Raw genomic sequence first — 23778 nt, forward strand, 5'->3', positions numbered from 1 at the left:
AATTCATTTAACAAGCAAATTTCCCTTTTCTTTCTGATAATGACTTGGTTCCATGTAAATAAAGGCCATAAAGTTTAGTTGGAAGAGAATAAGAGAATATCGGAAGTTGTGTAGCCTGGAGTAATTTAGATATGCAGGATGTTCCAAGTTACAAGATTTATTGTGTATCTACAGACACTTTATGATACAAATGGCAATGAGCTAATAGTTATACATGCTTCTGGTGTCATGGAACTCTAGATGTCATTTGTCATTTATTTAAAGGACAAAACCTAAGGAAGTCAGGTTAGGTTTAGGAATCATCAAAAAAAAAAAAAAAAAAAAAAAGAATGTGTCAGTATAAGGAGTATCACAGGTTCCTATATCCTATCAGATATAATAATGGTGATCAGAACTTTTTCTTTTCTATTTCTAATATTTAGATTACAGATGAGCTCAGAAGCCAACCTCAGAAACTATTTTAAGAATAAAACATTCCATCATTGCAACTGAAGGAATCTTATTTGCAATCATTATTTCATGTTGGAAAAAATTGTGGTAGCAGAGGTGATACAAAAAGGAGAAATCTAATGCTACCATTTTGACTTACTTTTACCAAGATTAAACATGGCCATCACAACTTCCTAAACTGTGGGCATCTTCCCAGTTCTTATAAGTAAGGATGGTTTACCTCAAAGTAACACTGAATTAAAAGTGAGTTGTGTCCAAAGAGCTAAAGTCAGCACAAATTATAAAAGCCCATGGCTTACTGAGTTCTCACAATTTCAAGCATTTGCCTAAGGCCTTCGCCACTCACTTCTTCCGTACTCACACTAGCTGACTTCTGGGGGAATCCAGCAGCATCGCCGGCCCCCATCGGCACGGTGGCACAGAGCAGCCTGCAACCACTAAGATGCTGGGAGTCGCTGTCACCTCCCTCCCCAGCAAGTGTGTGGAGGGGCCAGCTCTCTCCGCCTCCCTGATCATTTGTTTACTGTGCTCAAGTTGGGATTCTTGGCCAACAGGCAGCTCAAGGGGGAAAGAACCACCGTGTCTTAAGTGCATTAAATCTTCATATTAGCCCCCTGGCTTGGTAAACCTTTATGTTGGCTTTGTTCTCTTTTTTTCAAGCATGACAAACAAGTGGTTTTTCTTTTTCACTTTAATGATTCTTTAAACAAAAAGGGGTAGTTTAGGGCTTTCTCCGAGGCTGATAGGTGTTTCTGTTTAATGAGGTTTTTATAATACTGTATTGGCTTCCCTGAAAAGAAATTACGAGCAGCAAACAGCTGATAATAGAACAAGACTGGAAGAAACAATAACCAAGAGGGGGAAAAAATTAGTGTGGCAGCAGATGCACGCGTTGTAGCTGGGGGATTAAATGCCACTTCCATTCTCCCTTGGCCACCATTGTGCAAGTAATAAAGTGAATGTGGGCACTTATGTGCCAGTTATGTGTGTGCAAAAGATATGGATATAGATATAGACTCAGCTAAACTACCATCTGTGGAGGAAGAAGGCTGGTGAGTTCAGTCTAGACAAAGATGAGTGAAGCTCAGAGTGCGGGGTTTACAAGGGCTGGTCGGTTACCATGGAAACTAATTGGAGCTAATAAGTAAAGGGACATTTTAACTGTGGGAACAGAATAGGAGGGGCTATTTTTCAATATCACCGTTACCTACAATTAATCTTTCATTTTAGGAGTGTCCTTACTTAATTCTTATGGTGAAGCGCTTCACTCTGTGCACAACCTCACGCGGCTCAATGTACTTGAAAATCCGGCATCTCATCTTTTAGAATGTGCTGTATTTTAGGTTTAGATCTTTCAAGACAGAATCAATTTCACTTTTTTTTTTTTTTTTTTCTTAAAAAGTAAACTGTTTGCAGATGGCAAGGAGAAAGGAAGGGAGGTAATGGAAAATTCTTAACTTCTAAACTGACACTCCACTGAGCACTAAAGCAGGCTACAGAGAGAAGGGGAGCTGGGACCTTATCCTGCAGCACCAGCTTCAGGTTTTTGTTTGAGTTGATTTTCCCTAACAAAAGCATTTCAGAACAACAAGGAAAAATGTGTCTCTGCGGGCTCACTCTTACAATACTTTCCAAAGGTAGCATTTCCAGCTACTGCAGAAGCAAGTGTTAAGATCACAGCAAACAGCCACATCTATTGCATCCTTGTATTTTTTATTTTAAAGCAAGTATTAAATCCTGTAAATAGCTGAAGTTATCAATAAAAGAGAAGCAGTGACTGAGTTTTAATGAAAAGATCTACAATTTAATAATAGAATAAAGTGTCTGTGTTAAAAAGCACTTCAAACAATATGTAGGTCAGAACCAGGCCCATTTGGGAACCCCTCATAGACGGTGTGTTGCAAGCACAGGGTTGATAAAGCTTCTTGATTCGACATCTGTACAGTTTCTTAGGTTTTACTTTTGTAACTCAATTTACAGTTTAAGAGAATGCGAACTACCTTAATAATGTCTCTGGGGTCTTCAAAATCTATGCAGTTGAGGTAATCCAGATTTCCAGACATGGGTCTGGATGGATTAACCCCCCTCCCACCAAAACAGGAAAAAAAAATACCTTACAATAATTGGCACTATTAAAAATTTTATGATGCCCAAGGGAAGGGAGAGCCCTGTTGTGCCATTTGCCATTGTTGAAAATGTTTGTGTTGATTATGTATCTGGACTTAGCTGATTAGGAGTAGTTTAGTGAATACACAATATATTGTGAAACAGACACCTCATAATCACTTCTGAGAAGCAATTGAGCAAATGAATCAGGACTCTAACTTCTGATTCTTTTTTCCCCTCCTTCTTCTTTATAGCCCAATTATAAGAAAAAATGCACTGCGGAAAAATTAGTTTTCTAATTTTGTACTTCAGAAAATTGCACCAGGGATAATTTTTAAGTATCTTAATATAATACCACACAAAAAAATTCTGGAAAAACACAAGCTAGTCAAGTCAATGTTGCTAGAAACTGAAATAATTCTCCTTGTGATACTAGCACTCCACATATTAGATAACTATTTATAGTCTAAATTTTAAGGCATTGGGCAAGTTTAAGTGTTTTTTTTGTTTTGTTTTGTTTTTAAACAATCCCCCTTCCAGTTCAAAGAAATTCAAAAGATGCAATACTTAAAATATTGGCTTCCCACAGACACTGTCAGGGAGTTGGTAGTATTTAAAATTCCTATTTTCTCTTTCAGTTTATCAAAATTCCTTAGATGTCTGATGGAATTTTTGAAATTGTCAGATTTGTGGCAATTAATTGATTTCCAGATATCTTCTTAAAGTACTGTAACAAGTACAGCCATTTTCTGGTTCAGACGGCTGTCAAAGTACTTAGTTTTATAAAACAGTTCAGAAAACCAAAAAAAAAAAAAAAAAAGCACATAAGAAGGAGATATTGAAATGACCAAATTTTGAAAACATTTCAAAGAAAAATTGTTAATGAGCTGTTTGAGCTATATGGGCATTATAAGTGCAATTAACTAGAAGCCAATAAAAATAATCAATGGCAGAGTGCAGTCCTTTGGTACCAAAGTGCTTTTACAAAGAGATGTCTGTGAAAGCAGCAAGTGATTTAAAAAGCCACCTTTATCTATGGGAGCGCGTGCTATTTTACATGAGTAGAAACGAAAATGATTTTCATTGACTATTTCTGAAGTTCAGCCTGTGGCAAACAGTGAAGAGCTGTGTGTGGGAATAGGGAAGTTTCTGCTCTTAGCTGCGCCCCCACCCCCTCCCTGCCAGGAATGTTGGAGGCAGCCACGATCTAATCAAAGGAAAGTAGGAGTTTAGATTTCAAAATGTAGATGTCACATTTCAGTGCAAACTACTCCTACATTAACCCTTTATCAGCAAGTCAAGATGAGTCTTTTATCTCCTATGGAAGGGAAAACCTCTTGCTGAGAAGATGGCCCTTCCGTAGATGGGCAGTAAAAAATTTTTAGGGTTTCTTTGCATCCCACTGAGGGTCCCCATCATCCCAGGGGGAGCACGAGGAGTTGTGAAAAGTAACGCGCAACTGGCCATCGGAATAATTCATTCCCTCCACCTTCTCTGTAGCACCTCCCACTTCTCCTCTTTTTATAGCAGTCCTTTCTCTCCGAAAATCTCAGGTTACTTGACTGGGAGTTCTCAGACCTCCAGTTTCAGCCCTGCCCTCAGCCTCCAATCCGTAAGAGACACCCAGCCCCAGCAATTGGATTGGGCAGCCCGTCTTGACACACCACTGTGCTGAGTGCTTGAGGACGTGTTTCAACAGATGGTTGGGGTTAGTGTGTGTCATCACATTCGAGTGGGGATTAAGAGAAGGAAGGCTGCCTTGCTGGAGCTGTGTGGTCTTCTCCAAGTGAGAGTCGTAGGCAATAGAACTACTTTGCTTTTGGAGGAAAAGGAGGAATTCATTTTCAGCAGACACAAGAAAAGCAGTTTTTTTTTCAGGTAAAGTAAAAGACGTTGAATGCTTCTCTCTCCGTCTCTCTTTTAGCATAGTTTTGAATGGAATGCTAGCACGGCACACTTGTCAAAGCCAGTTGTTGCTGTCCTATCAATGCTGCTATTGTACGGCTGACAGATGACAGTGAGCATAGCTTGATGCTTGGCTGTCTTTGTAGAACTAACACTCCTCATGCCTTGCTTTTGAAGGTGTAGCTAAGAAAATATCTTTGGGAGCCGCGTTTGTACCTTTTCATATGCCCATTGTATACTCAAAACAGGAGCTATAACTTGCTTGTAAAGAGTAGATAAGGCTGAGAAAGGATTTATTTTAGCTTTCAAAATTAAAATCCACTTTCAAACTGTTGCATTTTACTGCTCAATTTATAAAGATTCTTTGAAGGGTCTATTACTGAGTTGCTAGCAGAGATGGAAATGCTTTCTTCACCAATTTGTGCAAGGTAGATTATGTCTGACTTATGACAGAGCAAAGGGTATTTTAAAATGCTTTTGGAGATTGACTCTAAAGTTTGGAAACTCCTTAAGAGAAGGGGCTACCCTCTGAACAGCCGCTAGGTCGGCTTTAAAACTAAAATGCTTAGAGCTGGAAGAAAAGCAGAGGAGGAAGAAGGAGGAAAATGCTCTTTAACATAGCCCTCTTGCAGCTGCAGGGAAAGCAGATGGAGGTAATTGATTTGCAGATCTGTTTGTGAAAGTTTTACAAGTCATGGAAAACTAAAGTAGCATCTCTGTAATGGATCATTAAGAGTCACTACATTTATAGGTTTTAGACCGGCTAAGTGAAGTGTTAATTAAACGTAAATAGATTTTCAGGTTTGGTTATAAACAGGCAAACAAAAAGGATTTAATTATAAACTAGTCATTGGAAATTAATAGTCATCTGGTGCCTGAGCAACATAAAATGAGTTGTCATCATATATGTGAGTAGCTGTAACGGCTCTACCAAAAGCACCCACCAAAATTGAATTGGACTATTTATAAATATAACAAGGGAGTGTATATGCTATGTTTAATTTGTGGTATAAAAAAAAAGCCTTTCAATTCAGGCTCTGTTTTCACAGGGATCAAAACATAAAATTTTTAATTTTCCAAATTTTCTAGCAAGATAGGTGAGCCAATGAGACTTTTGCTGCCCCAATATACTTGCCCTCCGATAGCAACATTCATATACCCGTGGTATGCAGAGATTTGGGCTCTTTCACATTTGGCAGAGAAACCCAGCATTATCCTTACCCTTTGCAGGTGAGAGATTCTATGAATAATATTGTATATAAGCTGTTCTGAAATAAGAGCTGTTTAGTAGGTTGAAGAACAGGATTTATGGCTAGTGCTTTGTGATTTTAGTATTCAATTGCATAAAGATGCCTGTAAAATTATGTTTCAAGTTGCATTATACACACTTTTGCAACCATGCAGTTAATTTTTTTAAATCCTTTTTTTAAAAAAGTTAAGACTAAAACAATATTTTAATATGATCTTTCATTTTTATTCAGAATGTTCCCCAGTTATACTCTCAAACTTCTCCTTCAATGAGAAATTATCCTCATAAATACCCAGACAGTTATTCTGACTGAGTATTATCTGATTCCCAATATTACATGACCAAAATAGAACCAAGTTCATAAGCTGAAGTCTTTTGGAATTCCAGTCATTCCATTTTGACTTTACAATGGAAATGGGGTTTAAAAAAATAAAGACAGAAAGGCAAACTAATATCTTGTGTCGTATCAAGATTAGAACTACATGGACGGCATATAGCATGCATGGTGCTAACTACCAATGCCGTGTTTCACTACTGCAGAGATATTTCACAAGAAAGTCAAGTTCCTCCTCACAGATCGGATTTTCCTCCCTGCGATGTGGCGTGATGGCTTCTAACAGAGGCAAAGTGCTGTTTAGCAACAGGTACCCCACCAGCATACATCCCTAATGCTGCAGACCGATCACAGGGCTACCTGGACAGGACTGTGGCAATATGGGACAATTCCCCTGAAACAACAGTTGTACACAGGATTAGGCAGGATGGAAACAAGAAAGGAAGTGTGGAGAGATAATAAATTCACACCTTGAAACGGTAGTGGTGTTTTTGTCCCCCTAACAGGATAATGTGAAGCTACTTCGTGAACTGAAAGGGCTCACTTAAAACACAGTGCCCGCAGGGCAATCCCAGCTTCTTGTCAAAATCAAAATCTATTGTCCCAGATGGTAAACATGCAGAGACACATTTATGGTGACTTCTACATACCTCAGTTTGACATTTGGTTTCTTCCTGACAGCACTTGTGCTGGTAATACACATGAAGTTCCCATCAGCATTCCGCCAGCTGTGAAAGTGTTTGAGCACACGGGATATCCCTTTCAGAGAAGCAAAAAATAACGGAGGTCGAGGAGATCTGAAATGTGCACTCGGTGTACATTTAGGTGACAGATCTTAGATGTGAAAAGTGATCTGAAAGCTTAATTTGTGAAAGTGACAAAATTCATTTTTATGGTGGTGTGCAATACCAAAATACATTAGTCCAGGTATTGACTGAATCCATGGTAGGTTATGAGTGGGAACCTCCATCAGGAAACTAGAAGGGTTCTACTCTGTTTTCCTTCTAAGAAAATGTAAGTGACTTCATGCAGATTGTTGTAGCCATTTCCATCATAATAGTAGAGACAAGTGGCAAGTGGGACATTTCCTATTTCCTTCCCTAATTATGTATCCATATTGGAAAGATGAGAGGTTTGGTTCTTTTGTGTTTTATATTGAAAGTTAGTTTATTCTTTAAAAATCCTAGGACCGGGCACAGTGGCTCACGCCTGTAATCCCAACATTTTGGGAGGCCAAGGCTGGTGGATCACCTGAGATCAGGAATTCAAGTCCAGCCTGGCCAACATGGGGAAACCCCATCTCTACTAAAAATGCAAAAATTAGCCAGGCATGGTGATGGGTACCTGTAATCCCAGCTACTTGGGAGTCTGAGGCAGGAGAATTGCTTGAACCCAAAAGGCGGAGGTTGCAGTGAGCCGAGATCACGTCATTGCACTCTAGCCTGGGCAACAAGAATGAAACTTCAGTCTCAAAAAAAAAAAAAAAAAAAAAAAAATCCATAAAGCAAGATTTCTGATACTAAGCTGTATATATCACCACATAGATGAGGCCAACCAAAGGGTAAGCTCAGGACATCTGTAGCCCCCGCCCCTCCCCTGCCCCCGTGCGGTATTTTTGTGTGGAAAGCATGAAGTACATTTAAGGGGATTAAAATTTTTAAAACTGGACTCTAAATAGATGCTTACTTTTATCATTATTGACTTTGGGGAGGAGGAGGCTCATGTATGAAATTAAGTCTATGATCATGTGGTAAATTCACCTTTTATTTAGATTAGATCCATGAAAATTTTTGAGAAGAGGTATCTTATTGGAAAAATATTTCCTGAAATATATTTCCTATTTAAAACATTTTTTATCTATGTTAATATCCTGAGGAGATGGGGAATTCGCCTGTTAGCCTTTTTTTTTCCTCTCTCATATTTCCCTCTCCCCTATAGCCAATCTGTCATCAAATTCTGTGAGTCCTTCCTTTAAAATGTCTCCCACATGTGGCCCACAGCTACCATCCCAGCGCAGTGATCATCTCACATGTGGGTCATTGCAGCAGCCTCCTAAATGGTCCACTTGCCTCCATTTCCCTCTTCTGTCTACTACTGCAGACTCAGCTTCCTAAAATGCCACTTTCATCAAAGCATTTCTAGTCTGAAAATTACCACGTGAACCCTTACTACCCACAAAATGAATTTCAGTCCTATTCTAATATTCTGGCCTTCTGTTATTTGGCCCGAACTTTCCAACCATTTCTCCCTACCAAATCCCCACAACCTCAGAAGTGTACCCTTCCTTCCAGCTAAAGCGGCCAGCACAGCATCTACACTTGCTAGTCTTTTCTTTCAGCCCTAACCACTCTAGCTTTCTATCTTGTCTTTAAAATGAGACTTTGTCATCATGTGCACGGTTCCTTCTAAGTCTATATTCATAAGCCTGTGTGTAAAATGCCCCACTCAGTTCATCCTTATCACCTCTATATATTCATCCTTCAAAGTTTCAGCCTAAGTTCAACCTCCTTCGAGAAGCTTCCCCGACCACTACCTCTTCCCGCAATGCTTTTCTTCCCTTCATGTTGACCATTGGTTATCCATGGATTGCATTTAAAGCCATTGCTTTATTTTTTATTTTACTCTATAGTTTGCTTATTTATTCCTTGACTTCTCAGGGAGGGTGACAGGAACTGGCCCGGTCCACTTTAATGACCCACAGAAGACCCTAAAAAGTGTGCTTACTAAACTCACCAGGACATTCAAACACTCAAGGCACTTCCCCTTCTAGAGTTACCCCACTTTAGAGCCATTCACTGGCTCCACTAGCTTCCTCCCCACCCAGGACAGGAAACTAAAAAAAAAAAAAAAAAGAAACTCAGTGGGTTTTATTTAGGGGAACCTTAGGGAAAATGGTCGTAAGGCAGAAAGTAAAATAATTGCCCCAGATTAAGTTTGACTATTATATGAAAAATCCCCATCAAGTTCAGCTTGAACTGTAGTAGAAATTAAGTGTATTGGCTGTTGCTCTATCGTAAAATCCCAAATATGGCTTTGGAGCAGGAGAGTATGGGCTCTGGATTCAAACAGACCTGTGTTCTAATCCAGGGACTGCCTCTCTAGCTGTGTGGCCTTGGACAGGGAACTGACCCATTCTGAGATTCAGCTCCTTCCTCTGTAAAATGCAGATAGGAGTACTTATCTTGGGAACATTGTAAAGAAAACACATAAATCAGCTAGTTCAGTGCATATCCAGTATTGTGTGTTCAATAAATGGAAGTGAGAGGGGGTTGATTGGTGCATACATAGATCCAGACCTAGGATGCAGAAATAACAATCATTCAACTGTGTCAGTCATTAATCCTACGTATTCATGATGTGCCTTCTTTTAGCATTTTCTTCTGCCCCCAAAGGCAGGGGAATAAGGAAAGGAGGGAGAGAGCAAGGGAGAGAAAGTGAGAGTAAGAGAGAGAGAGAGAGAGAGAGAGAAGGAGGGAAGTGCTCTTGGCAATTTAGGGATTTGGAGCAACTGAGCTAATGGCTGTGTAGGGACAGTAGTGACAGTTAAATACACATTGAGGGAGGAATGAAGCATGAAGCCCTGGGTCCTGCACCAAGGACGATAAAGAGCAGGCCCTGGGCCACCGTGCTGTTGGGGAACAAAGGACCCTCTCTGTGGACCCCAGCAGGGATTTGGATTCACTAAGGGTCATGTGCTTCCCTTCTTTCCTCCTGGCTCACCAGCTAGAAAGAAATATTAATAAAAACTTGACAAAACACTATAGAGAGTCAGATCAAGCTTCCAGAAGTAATTGATAAAGCAAGATACCATTTAGACTTCACCTCCAAGCCAAATTTAACAAAAAAACTGAAAGCAATTAGTTTGAGCCCCTTACCATTCCCAAACTCTGCACCCATCATCAAACATTGAACCTTCTATTTGTGCCTTTTCCCTGGAAGGGCAGCTGACTGCAAAATTCTCTAACAAGGCACTGAGTGCCACTTAGCAAATATGTCCTTAGACATTGGATATTCAGTTCTAGCTTTCTGATCATCTGGTCTGCACCTGCTCTCCGTCAGGAAGAGGAAAGAAACTGGAACTGCCAGAGATGGTGGGCAAGGCAGTATTTCTGGCGATCCCTCCCTCTCCCTAGCAAACATAACTATCAAATTTTCAAAGAGAGGCGTTAACAATTACGTTTGACACCATCTTCAGTTGTAGCCACTAAGCTGGTCCTCCTTTGCCCTCTAAATATGTCATCCATGTACTCCTGCACAATAGTGCATTAAACTTCTTAAATTTTAATTTAATTTAATTTTTTGAGACAATGTCTTACTCTCTCATCCAGGCTGGAGGGCAATTGCAAGATCATAGCTCACTGCAGCCTCCATCTTCTGGGCTCAAGTGATCCTCCTGCCTCAGCCTCGTGAGTAGCTAGGACTGTCGGCATGCACCACCATACCCAGCTATTTTTTATTTTTAATTTTTTAGAGACTGGGTCTCACTATGGTGCCCAGTCTGGTCTCAAACTCCTAGCCTCAAGTGATCCTCCCACCTCAGCCTCCTAAAGTTCTGGTATTACAGGTGTAAGCAACCATACCGGCCCTAAGCCACTTTTAATTAAAAAAAAAAAAAAATGCAGGTCTTCACTTTACCTTCAAAGGTAAAATTTTTCTTATGCTGTTTTGTTTTTGTTTTTGCTTACTACACAAATGCAAACCTATAGGAAACTATGTCTACATTTTCTAAAATATGAATCTAAGGGACTTGGACATGCTACTGTTTAACTGTTGTGGGTGAGATTAATACTAAATCTCTGTGCTGAATAAATGAACAGACACACTGTGTTTCTCGATCAAAGATTTTTTTTTTTTTTTTTTTTTTTTTTGAGACGGAGTCTCGCTCTGTCGCCCAGGCTGGAGTGCAATGACTGGATCTCAGCTCACTGCAAGCTCCGCCTCCCGGGTTCACGCCATTCTCCTGCCTCAGCCTCCCGAGTAGCTGGGACTACAGGCGCCCGCCACCTCGCCTGGCTAGTTTTTTGTATTTTTTTAGTAGAGACGGGGTTTCACCGTGTTAGCCAGGATGGTCTTGATCTCCTGACCTCGTGATCCGCCCGTCTCGGCCTCCCAAAGTGCTGGGATTACAGGCTTGAGCCACCGCGCCCAGCTCGATCAAAGATTTTAATTGTAAAAGGTAGACTCCCTCAAAATCAATCTAGAAATTTGGGTCACACTAATCAAATTCTAAAATAAAGTTAGAAGGCTGGTGATGGGAGTGGAGTTTGGAACTGGCAAGAGTCCATGTGGCTCTTGTTGAATATAAACTAAAAAAGATTCTAAAGCTGGATGGACAATCAATTCATGAGCAGGCCTAGACATTTCATAAAACAGTATCCTTGTAAGATGGGGATTTGTCTTATTACATATCCAATCACATTATAAAACGGTAACAATTGAATTGTCTGTTCTTAAGCAACGAACTCTGATGCAGCTTCATCTACTGTCACGTAATTTTACTCTAGCTCTTCTTTGTTTTGCTCTTTTCTTTTGTTGGCGTTGACCAAATCTTCAACTGAACTACAAACTGCTGTAGCCAGATACTAGTTCTGTTGTTAGAATTAACAGAAACTCTGAACTAATTTTTTATTTTTTCCTATGGTCTTTCCAATCAGTAAATAGGATTACTAATACATGCAACTTTTTCCACTTCATAATATGCAAAGAATTTCTGAGACACGTTTGTTTTAAGAACTCAGGAAAATCTCCTTGTATTCCTTTGATGACAGAGGCTCACAGATTATTCAGTCTAAGTGTCTTCCCATTTTTCTGAACAATATTGGCACATTTAGCCCATTCTTAAAAATCAAAATGGAAATCTGAAATACAAACAGTTCTGCTTATTGTCCAGTTTTTTGGTATGGTGTTACAGGCAACATCTGCTATATTAATTTAAAGTAAAACTAAAGGTTACACAATTAAAAGATATTAGCTATACCAGAATTATGGTGGGAAAAGATTAATTGCATTCCAAAGTACATTTGTTGATAAGTTAATTTAGAAGTGTGCACCTGTAGATATTATCTTCAAACTCCTATTACAAATATGCCTTTGCATCCCAATCACCTTTCTATCATATAACATGTGTTCTGAATAGACTTCCTGCCAATTTAAAGTTTCACCCTTAACCTTCACCTGCCAATAATCAATCTTCTCCTGAATAGAATGTCCCTGTAAACAGATGTGCCTTACCGTGCATCCAGAAATTCTTGAAACCAGCTTTTAACTTTCATCTTGTAAAAAGTGCACCCCAGAAAAGACAGGCCCCCTACAAATCATGTTCTCCTTTTTTTCTTCTGAGAACTTTATGCTGGTAAAAGAAAAGAAAGTTTTCCTAATATAACAGATAAATAAAAGCATAGGACATGTAATATTTTTTACTTGGGATGCCTAGAGGCTTTACATGTGTTATCGTGTTCTTTTTCATATGTGATATTTAGATTTCATAAAGGAGATTTATGGTATGGACCCGATATCAAACAGATTAAATCTCTTTATTTTACTTTGACTCAGTTTCCTTCTCTGTAAAATGGAGTTATGCTTATCACAAAAGTTTGTTATAAAGATTAAATGAGATAATAAAATAAGATGCTTAACACAGAATATAGAACAGAGAAACTGCACAAACACAAAACACAAAAGCGGCATTTTTGTTCCCAGATGGCAAAAGAAAAGGCTTGAGCTGAGGCTTGGTGATAAAGTGAGTATGTCCTTTTCAAAGAAAAATAGCACTTTTTAATCTAATGATCTGTATGACACAATTTGAAAATATAATGAAGGGGGCCACTTGGCAAAGAAGAGAAAGAGGAAGAGGGAGGGAAAGAAGATAGAGGCAAAGAATAGAAAAAAAGGAACAGAAGAGGAGAGAAAGCATTGTGATCCTCTCTTGCCTCTGCTCTGTGCCTTGCTATAATAAGCATTTCATGTCATAGCTAAGTCAGGCCAGATTCTAGAGTGTCCTAATACATCAGGTAGAGAGGTCGGACTTGATAGCTAAACAGATGCCTAGGAAGTTCAAGCAGTAGGTTTTTAAAGAATGAGGAGAGATTAAGGAAAAACGAGAGTGACAGTGAGTGAGCAGAGTCAGAGAGAGAAAGAGAGAGGGGAATAATGAGACAATTGATCCCCAAAGTCCAAATAAATTTTTTTAAAGTGTTGTCTAGTCCCATTGATGCAGTGAGAATAAGGAAAGGATGAATATAAGAAACATTGTGAAGAAATAAATAACAATAATACAACTTGGTGATTAGTCAAATAGAGGACAAAAGAGAGAAAAATACTGAGGTATCAAGCCCAGGACACAGGGAAATGGTGGCTCAACCTAAAGCTACTGAAAGTGGAATTTCATTCGGCAACACCATATGTTTCCAAAGTGACAATGGTCATTATGGAAGAAACGTTTATCTGTTATCTGTAAACAGACTACACTCGATAGAACTTTATAATGCAGACATAGGTAAATATATGTGTATATCAATGTTTAATAATATATGTGCTGCCAAAGCGAGCACTCAATGTTTAATAATATAATTTAAACAGATCTTATTTTCTGATCATTGGTGGGCATTAGACAGAATACACAACTGTGATTTTTATAAGGCATACGCTGCCTTAGATTAAAAAAAATCTTTTCTCAGATTAAGAAAATGGTTGGCCAAGTAACAATCTAGCATTTCTATAACTTAGGGGAAGTTATGGATATTCAGGTCAAAACACTCAACTACCTCTGCATAACACCTATAATTCTCTTCTTTTGACTAAGAGACTGCTAGTGGGGAGGAACATTAAATTTTAAAAGTCTAGAGTCAAGAAGAGATGAAATATTTAAGTTGCCTATGCGCACAAACCTTCATATTCTACCTTGGAGGAGGCTGATTGACATCCTTTCACAGAATGTACCAATGATTTATTTACAAATGAAATACACATTCCCTTATTCACTACAAAGACAAATCATCCTTAATTTTATGATTTGGGAAAGGTTTCTGCATTCCCCTGCCTTTCTTTCTATCCTCTCTTGTTTTATCCTTTTTTATTTTATTTTATTTGTTTCAACCACTTCCTCTTCAAAATAAGAGAGCCATTCTCTAGTCGAGTCTTCCTACTAAATCAATGGGCAGTTTTCAGGATTAAGCATAGGTTTCTTAGAAGTAGAAGATTGTGTTTGCCATTTCAAACTCTTGCCTTATATGTGGAGGCTGCATGACTGAAAGAATACAGAGCTTGAGTCAGCAAAATCTGGAACTGAAATGTAGCCCCGTTACTGAAAATTTGTGGGAATAGCATTGACCCTGGAGACTTGACAGCATTTTGGTTCCTCAAAAGAGACTTGGTTCTCATTCAAGTTTTTAATGAAGTCTTTGGCCTGTTCTATTTCACCCAACTGAGTTTTCTGAACCATATTCCCTAGTTCCCCTGGAAGAAACGCCAGCCTAAGTATCAGCACCTGTAGTCTATTTCTCACTCATGGTTGCCAGACATGAGGGATTAATTGACATAAGCCAGTTTATATTTAGAAGCCATTAATGGCTAACAACTGAATTGTTGAGACATCCAGTGCAACGAACCAGAGAGAAAAGAATAATACACAAGTGCCATAGTTAGATCAATAAACATCATCTTCAGCAAGCACAAACATTGGGCTTAGCTGCCAAACTTAAAACTAGGTCTCTTCATCTAGTACCCACTTAAGTCAATGGGCCAGGGTCCTGGTATAGAGGTTAGGGACTGAAACATGAGTTGATGTTTCCAAACTTCTTAAGTTTGGATTGTCTAAGTTCAAATTTCAATTCAAGATTCTACTCCTACCTGTTACGCTTTTAGATCTTAGAGGTACAAAGACTTCTGGAATTGGAGAAATTTGGTCCTTCTAAGAAAAGAAAAATGAGTAAGTAGAGAAGTCAGAAAAAAGAATACAATGAGTCAAAACACGTTCCGTCATAGAGAGTCACTTTACCTTTTTGACATAAAAATCAGTACAGAAAACATAGGGAAAAACAAGCTATATGAAAAACTTCATGTACAGCAATTGTTATTCTCATTAGCCATTCTCCTACAAAAATAGCTGTCTATTCATCTAACGTTCTGGTAAACTACTACAGTAGTCTCAGAAGTAAAATTACAGGTGTTCCTACAATTGCTTCTACCATTGTCATAACCCCTTTGGAAGCTTAGAATACTCCACTTAACTTCCTCATCTGCTTCAGGCAAATCATATTTCGTGTTGGGTAAATAATATTAAAATGTATATTTTATTATTTCCTTGGTAACTTTTCAAGTCTGAAAAACCAATTAAGCACACTATTAGCAATGAAATAAAATTTGCTGAAAATGACAACAGTGTTGGAGCTAGGAAAAAGAGGCAAGGTGGTATAGTGGAAGGACATTAGAAATCTGGATGCCAGAACTTGGCTACTATTAATAGTGTGATGTTGAGCAAATTAGTTAACCCTTCAGGAGCATGCCATTATCTCTTTGCCTGCATTCTGCCATTCCCTTCACCTAGATGACATTATTCTCCTTTACTGGCAAACTCTGCTCTTCCTGTTAAGACAAGCTTAAATAAATAAAGCATTCTCCTTTGTTGTTTGTTTTTTTTTGAGAAAGTGTCTCATTCTGTCACTCAGGCAGGGTGCAGTGGTGTGACCATGGCTCACTGCAGTGTTGACCTCCTGGGCTTAATTGATCCTCCCACCTCAGCCTCCCAAGTAGCTGGGACCTCAAGCACACACCAAGCCCGGCCAACTTTTTTCCTATTTTCTGTAGAGATGGGGTCTCCCTATGTTGCCCAACTGGTCTCAAACCCCTGGGCTAAAGCAATCCTCCTGCCTCAGCCTTCTAAAGTGCTGGGATTACAGGTATGAGCCACTGCACCCAGCCTAAGCATTCTCCTTGAAACTAAAAAGAATGGTTGGAGGAAAGAGGAAGGACTTCAATCCAGTTTTGCATCACCTCATGCATCTAAAATAAGCTCTGTACCTTATCTCTTTCTTATCTCCACTCGTCTTACCTACTGCCATTAAACTCAAGATCTTATTTCTACACTGTTTCATCATATCATTCCACTACCCTAAAACACCTGTCTCCCAATTTTCTGCAGCATCCAGTCTAAATAAAGGACCAGCAATTAAGAACCTCCATTATCTTTTCCACGATAACCATTCCACTCCCCCTATACACTTTCTGCTCTTTCCTAAAGTGGTTCAACATGTCCTGAATTTACATCTTTACTTCTGCTACAAGGCACGTGCTCACACTGTTTTCTGGGCTAGGACTGCATCATGGTTCTGCATGTTCAAATTCCACCCATCTTTGAAAAGAAAGACTCAAGCCTCATTACCTCCATGGAACTTTCTTTTCCTAACTCTTCCAACCATCAATAATCTCTCTCTCATCTGTGCTCTCTTTCCACTTAAAATCTTGTCATATAATTTTAGCTCTTAATTATGTACAATTTTGCATTTATTCTTACTCTCATCATTTTTTTAAATTGCCTTCTCTCTCTTATATTTCGAGAAACAGTAAGACAAGTTGAGTTTCAAGCCCCTGCATCTATCAAGCATAGCTTCAAGGTGGTAGAGCCAGTACATCCTAAAGGCCTTCATTACACATTCACAGTTAGAATGATCAAGGACTACTGGGATAGAACATTGTATTTTAGTCATTGAGAATTTTAGGAAACTAATCAGCAGCACATTCACAACTACCCCGGGCATTCTTTTGACAATGTGGAAGGCACTATCTCGGGCACTGATTCTCTGGCTCAGATTTTTTGTTTCCATCTTCTGCCCACATCACTCTCCAGGGCTGCATTTGCGCCAGCTGGATTCCATCCAGAAACAGATTCAAATAGACAATAGGCCAACTAGAATTCCCATCTTCCTTGATTAGATGTGAAATTGTATAGCTGGGTGTCACTCACATGCCAGCCACTCAGGATTCTATGTTATCAATTAATTTCTCTTGAGAGCTGAACTGAAGAGATTGTGACAATTCTGTTTTCAAGGACCTGTAAAATTACAGCTAGAGCAGATTTTCATGGATAGTGCTAGATATATAGGCCTGTCCACTATCTGCCACATAGCATAAATTAAAACACCCTGTTAATTTCACAGTAAATCGTGTTGGGTTTTTTTTTTTTTTCCTGCAGTGGGTATGGATTGGAAAAATTTTTTCTAGGAATGGCATTCTCATTTGTAGGACAATTAGCAACTGAGGTAAAAGGTTTTAAATTACTTGGAAGAAAGAAGAAATTATTGCACACTGTCAAAACTACTGAATCTTATTTGCTGTTGTTGCTTCAGTCACTTAGAATTTGCAGTGGATTTTCCAGGAAAGGAGATCATAGAAACACAGAATGTTGGAAGCATACCTCCAACAATCTAAGCAGAATCTAAGCAGAATGTTGGAGGCATACCTTAGAGATAATCTAAGCAGAACCTCTCATTTTACATCTGAGGAAACAAGAGGACTGAGTTTGTTGGCAGACCTGCCTACAATCACAAAACTCATTTTTTTTTTTTTTTTTTTTGAGATGGAGTCTCGTTCTGTCACCCAGGCTGGAGTGCAGTGGCGCGATCTCAGCTCACTGCAAGCTCCGCCGCCTCCCGGGTTCACGCTATTCTCCTGCCTCAACAAAACTCATTCTTACCAGGCAGAGTTCTAAACTCAAGCTTTATATTTTTAAAAAGTACGAGTCAGTAAATTCTACTGGGACAAAAATGAGTTCATGTGTCCACTTTACATCAGGACCCAACAAGGAGAAGAGATGAGTCCAGCTCCCTTTTTGACCATGGACTTTCTTGCTGAGGGCTACCGTGAGTGATCAGGCAGTGTAAATGATGACTGGGACTGGAACAAATTCAAGAAAAAGCATTTTTTTTTTCAGATGTACTCCTTATGGAAAATCTGTTCTAATGGAGATCACCAAGCACTGTTGCTATGGATGATCTGTGAAAATATGCAGCTTTATCATAGAGAAACTTCCTTGTAAATGCATTTTTTAACATATGTTTAAAGAATACACTATCCACTGTTGATGATGACAATATCAACCATCACGACTTCAAAACAATTTTCACTTGCACTAAATCACTGGAACTTGTAATATTTGGGTAAGGAGAGCAGTATGTCATTTCTGTACACCAGAAAACTGAATCTGAGGGACAGCATGCCATTTGCCTGAGTCTAAACACCTGAGTGAGGTAATTAGTGTTAGAACTCATGTCTCCTGGATCCCACTTCACTGCCCAATACTTCAAATGATTTCACATATACCATATTTTGTCAATATTAGGGACATCTATTGCATTAGAACCGTTGAACTGTCCCCTCAGTAATGTCACCTTACTGGGAAATAAACATTTGAATACCTCCTCAGGTACTGAAACTTTCCCGGGAGAAGTCTATGAGCAATATTCTTCATAGCTTAATGAATTACATGACTGTATATACAATTATGCATCTATATAATTTCCATTTGAAACTGATTTATTTGTAAAAGAAGTAGCAGTAGTCATTATTGTATTATAAATGTATTTCCTAGTCATAACTTCCATTTTTTATTTTGTACTATAAGGAATAACAATTTAATAACTCAAAATAAAAGGATTAATTTAGAATATCCTAAGTATGGTTTTGACTCTTTAAAAAAGTTTTGTTTTTCAGAGATGTTCTAGATTTTCTTTTTGATGTCGTAAATATCTCCAAAAAGCCATTATGATTTCCAGAGCAATGAAAGAAATAAGTCATAGGAAAAAGAGCATTTTCGTTCATATTTTTAGGTTATTGGTCATATTTCAATCCACTGGAAAATGTGATTGCAAATCTGGTTAGAATTATAAAAATATCAGGCTTACCAGTATTACAACTTCTTATGAAAGTGTGAATTCTGTTGAGAATGTGAAGATAAAGTGGCAGAATAATTATCTTTTTTTATAGCTAAACTTTATGATAGTGAATGCTGTTGAAAAAGGGATTCTATGAAAGTTATTTTTTGATCTGTAAGAATATTTTGTTCATACTGTTTTCCTTTTCTTAAATTTCCAACTTTTATTTTAAGTTTAGGGATGCATGAGCAGGATGTGCAGGCTTGTTACATAGGTAAATAGGTAAACGTGTGCCATGGTGGTTTGCTGCACAGTTCACACCATCACCCAGTTATTAAGCCAAGATGCCATTAGCCATTCTTCCTGATGCTTTTCCTCCTCCCAACCACCCACCCTACGACAGGACCCAGTGTGTGTTGCCCCCTGCCATCGTGTCCATGTGTTCTCATCATTCAGCTCCCACTTATAAGTGAGAACATGCAGTATTTGGTTTTCTCTTCCTGAGTTAGTTTGCTAAGGCTAATGGCCTCCAGCTCCATCCACGTCCCTGCAAAGGACATGGTCTCTTTCTTTTTTATGTTCATACTATTTTCAGCTAAGCCTATACATTAAACACTTCTATAAAACAATGCTTCCCTATTTCCTATTTGTATCTCAGTTGTTGTTTATAATGAAAACAAAGTATGCCATTTTCACTACTCAAAGAGAAGACCAGAAGAAATAAAGCTGAGCTCTTACTAAACTCTTAACAGCTGTATTCTTGATCTTCCCTCAAGTAGCAACTGCTCTTTAGTTTCTGTCACCTTGCCTCAAACATGCTCATAACCTCCACCAAAAAGACCACATAAAATGGCAAACTGTTGAAATGAGAAAGAGCACCAAGAAAAGATGTAAGTCCTCGCAGGAGGAATACAACTCAAAAAGGATGACATAGAGGGTGAGGGCATCAGTCTCTTTTGCTCTCACCACTGAGAAAAATTTGGCACTATAACCGGCTTGTTATGCAAAGAGATAAGGGGCTTTCTTCATTTGCACTCTACTACTGTTTGTAAATCCTCTGAAGTTTTAAGTAATTTGATTTTCCCTATAGTTTATGAAATATACAACCTTCAATTTTTGTATAACAATTTACGCTTTTCAACATGCTTTTAAACATTTCATTTGATTTTGACAACCTATGGATCACGCCACATAACTAAGTACTTACGCCCATTTCAAAGAAATAGAAACAGAGACACATCTTAGGTGATACATGCTGAAATATTAATGTATAGTGGTATAAGATCATGATGTGTGCAGTTTACTCTCAATAGTTCAAGGGAGGAATATATATACGTACATAATTATGTATATAATATATTATACTTTATGTATATATAAAATCTCTGTGTGTACATATAGAGAGAGAGGGGCAGGGGGAAGGAATGAAACTGATAAGGCAAGACATTGAGGCAAGTTGTTAACCATAAATGAATATGGGTAACTGGTATGTAAGTGTTCTTTCTACTACTCTTCCAAATTTTCTATAAGTTTGAAATTATTTTCAAATACAAATTTTTAAAAATTAATTAAGGAAAGTTAAGTAATTTGTATAAACAAACAGCTGATTAGAGGCAAAGTGAAGAACTAGGATCCAGGTCTCCTAACTGTAATCTATTTCTGTAAACTGAAAATAATTTCCACTTAAATTATAGTCAGCCCTTCATATCCACAGTTCTACATCAATGGATTAAACCAACCTTGGATAGAAAAACTATTCAGGGGGAAAAAATACAACAATAAAAAAATACAAATTTTAAAATACAGTATAACTATTATATTTACATAGCACTTATCTTGTTTTGGGTATTATAAGTAATCTAGAGAGGATTTAAAGTATACGGGAAGACGTGTATATATTGCAAATATCATGTCATTATATATCAGGGACTTGAGCATCCCTGTGGTATCTACAGTGGGGTTCTGGAATCAATTCTCCAAGGAGACCAAGGGAGACTGTCTTTATAAATCACAATCATACGTTTTGTCAGTCAGTCATCAATAATCAGTACCATAGCTCAGGAGAAACTCATAATGATTTATTAATAACCCTTACTTATACATCATACTACTCGTTGCAAACTGTTTTCACTGACCTTATTTTAGTTATCTTCATAATGCTTCCACTGAAGTGGATTGGACAGGCATTGTGGGACCCATTTTGCAGTTGAAGAAAGAGGCTGTGAAGGTTACTTATACCATTAATGTTCACAGCTACTGAATGGCAGAGTTTAGAAGGATGCCAAGAGAGAATATTGGAAAGAGCACTGGTTCTAGAATTTAGGATTTAAATTCCAATATGCCTTCTTAGCATTCTAATGCTTTTTTATACTCCTATTGACCATACCTAAAACTTCTAGGGCTCACATTATATTTGGCGCTAGAAAAGCAACGTTCTTGCCGGCACGGTGGCTCACGCCTCACCTGTAGTCCCAGCTAATCAAGACACTGAGGCAGGAGGATCACGTGCACCCTGGAGTTCCAGGCTGCGATGAGCTATGATTGTGTCCACTGCAACAGAGTGAGACCCTGTCCCTAACAAAGCAAAAATCAAAAACATTCTCTTAAAGAACAAAACAAAATGACTGAGAAAGGTGTCTGTTTTACTTACTAATGTTATATATATAACAGTAACAGCTAAGATTTATTAAATACATACTTACCATGTACAAGTAAGTGCTGTACATACATTATCTAATATAATTTATGCAACATCTCTATGACATAGAATTCTCTTGGTCCCCAATCTTATAAGCAAGGAAATTGGCTCTGAGAGTTTGACTGACTTGGCCAAGGTTACAGACTTGCAGGGACCAAAGTTGGATAGGGACCCAGAAATCTGACTCCAGACCCCCTACCATTAAATGGTCGTTATTCCACATTTTCCTTTTTTTCCTTTAAGCTCAGCTGACTTTTTAACAAATGTCTTTTCCTCATATTTAGTAATTTTTAAATTCTGAAATTAAGATCATCCTTTCTAGAAACATAGTTTATATGGAAAAACATTTGCATGAAAAAAATAGACCTTCCTTCTTATTTGCACCCTCTTGAAAGCAGACACCACATCTTATCTGCACCAACAGCAGCTCCTGGCACACATGGAACACTCAATAAATGTTTGTTAAATGAATGAATAATGTTCAGAGTTCTCTATTAAAAAGTTTTTACATTATCTAAAATACTTAAAGACAAGACCTAAAAATTAAGTTGGTTCAATTCACCAAATCTCAACTTTATAGTAAAGCACACAGTTTCAGTGCCAGAAAAACAAATAAATGAAAGCAGAAAATAAATTTCACTTTCAAGAAATTTTTAATTCTGCCCTTGGAAAGTCAAATTGCTCTGTGGATATTTGAACAAATGTGGCCTTTGACTATCTGGATAACCTTTTTTAGATTATAATCCTGTCCACCTTCCATTTCCATTTCACTGGGCTCCTTTCGTCTTTCCCTGGTCCATTCCATTTCCCCTTTCTTCTTCTTCTTTCTTTCTTCCTTCCTCCTTCTTTCTTTTCTTCCTTTCTTCTTCTTCTTCTTCCTCCTCCTCCTTTCCTCCCTCCTCCTCCTTCTTCCTCCTCCTCCTCCTTCTTCTTCTTCTTCTCCTTCTCCTTCTCCTTCTCCTTCTTCCTCTTCCCTCTTCCTCTTCCCTCTTTCCTCTCCTCCTCCTCCTCCTCCTCCTCCCTCCTCCTCCCTCCTCCTCCTCCTCCTCCTCCTCCTCCTCCTTCTTCTTCTTCTTCTTCTTCTTCTTCTTCTTCTTCTTCTTCTTCTTCTTCTTCTTCTTCTTCTTCTCTTTCTTTTTCTTTTCTTCCTCCGCCTCCTCCTCTTCCAGACAGGGGTCTCACTATGTTGCTTAGTCTGATCTGCAGCTCCAGAGCTCAAGCTATTGTTCTGCCTCAGCCCCCTGAGTATTTGGGACTACAGTTGCATGTCACAGCACCTGGCTACAGCCAGCTTTCCAAGGTGCCCGTCACAGTTGCCCTCTGAGCAATGACTCAAGAAGGGACCAGTTGGAGTGAAGATGGGAGCTCAAGAAAAGTGTCAGGATACACCTTGCCACCTCCTTCTTCTAACCCATGCTTCCAACCCTTCCTTTTGTGATTTCTTCCCACTCCAAAATTCCCCATAATATTTATCTGCATACATGTTCCCCCAAATAAGAATGACTAGGCATATTGAGAGGACCACATTCACCTACCTCCCTTCCCACTTTAGAATAACATCATTGTTCTATCCTGTGCATTCCAGTATGGCACACAGACGTCTTAAGTGCAGAGCTTAACTTTATTGCAACATAAGGGAATTTCAGGGTAAAAACTGCATTTGCGAGGTCAATCACACATGGGCCTCAGGTTACTCACCCTGACATGGTTTAAAGCCTTATAGCAATTCCTTGTAGGTACTGCCTGTTATCACTCCCTTGGCTGCCTGTCACCCTTGCCTCAGGCTCCAGCCTTAGCCTCAGCTTCTTCTTCCTAATGCACCTGCCAGCCCAAGACATGAGTCGTTTCCAGATTCTGCAGAACGAGGCTTTTTCCTGTCTAAGTCTCAGCACATCCTTATCAGCATCTCACACAGACTTCAACCTCTGCAGTCAGCTTGTGTCCAGGGTCCTAGTCCCCACCACTGCTTCGTCTTTATCCTTTCCATCCAATGCCTTCTCCTGTGCATTCCCACACTCCTGCCCTCTGGCATGTACAGTTTCGCATTTGTAATTTATGCTTCTACCTGCTTACACTTAGAGGAAGTGACAAACCGGATTTGGCACATATCGAATTTCTTGGACTATGTTCATTTTTTTTCTGTGTCTGGAATCCACCGTTTTCCAGCAAA

General features: G+C 38.8%; 1 protein-coding gene and 1 long non-coding RNA gene across 5 annotated transcripts in view; one reads left to right on the plus strand and one right to left on the minus strand.

Moving 5' to 3' along the window:
- LOC110743961 overlaps positions 1-21132 on the minus strand; it is a 131156-nt gene extending 110024 nt beyond the window's left edge. For all 3 annotated transcript variants that reach the window (XR_002523844.2, XR_002523845.2, XR_002523843.2), the window contains exons 1-4: positions 21046-21132; positions 14892-14952; positions 12276-12393; positions 6695-6803 (exon numbers count right to left, since the gene is read on the minus strand). This is a non-coding gene — a long non-coding RNA (uncharacterized LOC110743961). The remainder of the gene's footprint in view (positions 1-6694; positions 6804-12275; positions 12394-14891; positions 14953-21045) is intronic.
- The window catches only part of SULF1 (sulfatase 1), a 193190-nt gene continuing 173469 nt past the window's right edge, over positions 4058-23778 (plus strand). Inside the window, exon 1 of one of the 2 annotated variants that reach the window (XM_009213161.4) lies at positions 4058-4434. The gene's annotated coding sequence lies outside the window, so the exon portion shown is untranslated. The remainder of the gene's footprint in view (positions 4435-23778) is intronic. The other variant, XM_003902844.4, reaches the window with a different exon arrangement.

Source organism: Papio anubis, chromosome 8 (genome assembly GCF_008728515.1).
Source record: "Papio anubis isolate 15944 chromosome 8, Panubis1.0, whole genome shotgun sequence".
Classification (NCBI taxonomy): domain Eukaryota; kingdom Metazoa; phylum Chordata; class Mammalia; order Primates; family Cercopithecidae; genus Papio; species Papio anubis.